Source organism: Pseudophryne corroboree, chromosome 1, assembly GCF_028390025.1.
Source record: "Pseudophryne corroboree isolate aPseCor3 chromosome 1, aPseCor3.hap2, whole genome shotgun sequence".
Taxonomy (NCBI): Eukaryota; Metazoa; Chordata; class Amphibia; order Anura; family Myobatrachidae; genus Pseudophryne; species Pseudophryne corroboree.
In genome coordinates, this window is record NC_086444.1 from 633,237,626 (window position 1) to 633,240,902 (window position 3,277).

The following is a 3,277-nucleotide window of genomic DNA, read 5'->3' on the forward strand; positions in this document are numbered from 1 at the left end:
CCATCCCGGCTACAGCAGAGGACCTCGTTGTTACCGATGTCATCGGTATGGACATATCGCCCGGACTTGTACTGAGGTGATCCCGGAGGTGGTAACGGGACCACCCACGAGGGAAAGTGACGAGGGGGATTCAGCCATCAACTAACAGGCTGAATTGGTAGGAGAGTGTCCAATTGTAAACGGCCACCTTGGGGAAAAGGATCAGTCCTGCCTGTTGGATACCAGCTCTCAGGTGACTACTATGTCCGAGGCGTGTTTCTTGGAGTACTATGTCCATCTAAAGGACGCGGTGTCCGAGGGCTTTATCACCCTCACTGCAGCTAATTATCTGCCCATCCCAGTAGTGGGGGTGGTGTGGATGGAGATGGAAGATGGCGACCAGAACCTGGGGAAGAAGGGGCTGCTGGTAGTCAGTAGCCCCAGGTTGAGTCTCAGTACGGTGATTATTGGTATGAATGTACTACGACATCTAGACCAACTACTGTTCCAGAAAAATGATCCGCGGTACTGGAAAAGTTTGGGAGTTCAGCATCCTGTCCAGCAGGCTTTCCAACAGGTAGGCCGGTGACATGGGACCAGAGGCCAGGGAACGATCGATGAACATCTGGGCCACATAATAATCGGTCACCGGCAGCGCCTAGAATTACCCCCTCATCAGGAGACCATTATTCCCTTGGAGGTGCGGACCCATCAGCGCCTGAATGGCATGGAAGTGATGGTGGAACCCACGGATGTGTTGGGAATAGGATCTGGGGTGATGGTGGCCCGAACCGTGTCAGTGGTTTCCGGAGGGAAAGTTTCCGTCCAGTTCTGCAATCTTAGAGATCAACTGTGGCGAATTCCGGCGGGAACAGTTATCGCTTGGGCGGTGGCTATCGATGAAGGTAGCATTCAGGGAATTCAAAAACTTTCCCTACAATCAGAGGCTTCAGTAACATGGGCAATGTCCATTCGAGTGGAGGAAGGAGAGGTACCCAGCCCTGAGTGGAATGGTGCGGTCATTTGAGAACACATGGATGTGTCGCTGCAGGAGTGTGATGCTGGTGATATAACCAAGTTGGATCAGATGCTCTGGGACTGACAGAAAGTTTTTTCCCGTCAAGAGGAGGATTTCGGGTACACCGATGACCTGCAACATGAGATTTGCATGGGGGACGCCTTGCTGGTTTGAGAAAGGTACCAGCCGATTCCTCCCAGGTTGTATCAGGAAGTCAAGACGATGCTGTGTCGGATGTTGGACAATCACGTGAGACAGGACAGCAAGAGTTTGTGGGCTGCACCTTAGCCCTTGTCAGGAAGAAAAACAGGACCATCCGTTTTTGTGTGGACTATCAGAAGTTGAATAGCTGCACTGTCCGTGATGCTTATCCCCTCCCCCGGATTTAGGAGTCCTTAGCCGCACTGGGCAATGCAAGATTCTTTTTTACCTTGGACTTTGCCAGTGGATACTGGCAAGTGCCGTGGCCCCACAGGATCAGGAGAAAAACGCGTTTGTTACGCCCATGGGGTTGTTTGAGTTCTGTCACATGCCATTTGGGTTGACCAACGTGCCTGCCACTTTCCAGCGGATGATGGAAAGATGCTTGGGGGAATTGAACTTTGAGGCCTTGCTAATTTACCTAGACGATATCATTGTGTTTGTGGCGCCATTGGAGGAACACTTTGCTTGTCTTGATATGGTACTCCAGCGGTTGGAGAAGTATGGCCTAAAGCTTAACCCAGTAAGTGGCACTTGTTGAAGTCCAAGATTGCGGCAGTTCAAGATTGGAAGGTACCCACCACTGTCACGGAACTGCAGGTTTCCTGGGTTTAGTCAGGTATTACCGATACTTAATCAAGGATTTTGCCTGGATAGCAGAACCTCTTCATGCGTTGCTGTGAGGGATCGCTACCACAAAGAGAGCAAACCTGGAAACGTGGGGGGAAGCACAGGACCATGCCTTCAACCGGTTGAAGAAAGCCTCACGGCGGCTCCGGTGTTAGGATATACTGATTTTGAGAAACCATTCATCTTCATACAGATGGAAGTCTACAAGGACTGGGTGCGGTTTTGGCTCATTTTCAGGATGGCCAGGAGCGGGAGATCACATATGGCAGTCGTAGCATGCGGGAAACCAAGAGAAATCCAGACAAACAAATGTCCAGACAAATGTCCATGTGGACATTTATACGGACAACAACCCCTTGGCGTATTTGGAGACCGCCAAGCTGGGTGCCTTAGAACAACGGTGGGTGGCCAGGTTGGCCAAGTTTTCCTATAAGATCTACTATCGGCTGGAGAAGAGCAACGCCAATGCGGATGCTCTGTCCCACTTTCCAGTGGAGGTGCCCGAGCCTGGTGGGGAGGAAGATGGAGATGGTGTGGAGGTGTGCCGCAGCCCATCCCCGGAGAGGTGTGTACGGTGAAGATATAAGCCGCACTGCTTCGACACACGGAAGATGACTGGGCACAGGAACAACAGCAAGATGAGGGTTTTATGCTCATTCGACAGTGGAAACTGCAGGTACGTTCTGGTACCTTGCAAAGGCAGTGCTATTTGGAACAGGAATTTCGTACTGTTGAACAGATAGTGGTGCCGGAGGCCTGGGCGTGAGCACTGGTGGAAGAAGCGAATGAGCAGGGGGCTCATTTGGGAATCAGTAAGACATATCATTGGTTGAGATGCCAGCACTTTGCCCCTTGACTGCAAATGGATGTGGATCAAGTGTGTCGGGAATGTAGGAGATGCACAGTAGTCAAGCCACAGGAGCAGTATGTACCTATCCAGACTATTCGGACCAGTCGGCCATTGGAATTGCTGATGACTGACTATGTATTGATCGGGGAGTCAGTCAGTGGACACCAATATGCCCTTGTGATGACTGACCACTTCACCAAGTTTACAATAGTGGTCCCCACCTGGAACCAAACTGCCAAATCAACAACAAAGGCGATCATTGAGCACTTCATTCAACAGTACGGTTGCCCTGAGCGGATTCATTCTGACCAAGGAACCTGTTTTCAAGGACAGTTGATGGAACACCTTTGCGTCTCTATGGTGTCCAGAAGTCCCGTACGACACCTTACCACCCGTAGGGGAACGGAGCCTCTGAGAGGTTTAACTGGACCTTGCTGCAAATGCTCCGCATGCTGGAAGCGGAAAAGAAGCACCAGTGGCTTGAACATGTGCAGGAGTTAGTCTGGACCTATAACAACCGGGTCCATCATACCACCGGATTCTCTCCTTTCTTCCTGCTGTTTGGTCGGCCAGGACAGGAAGTGCATGATTTACAGTTG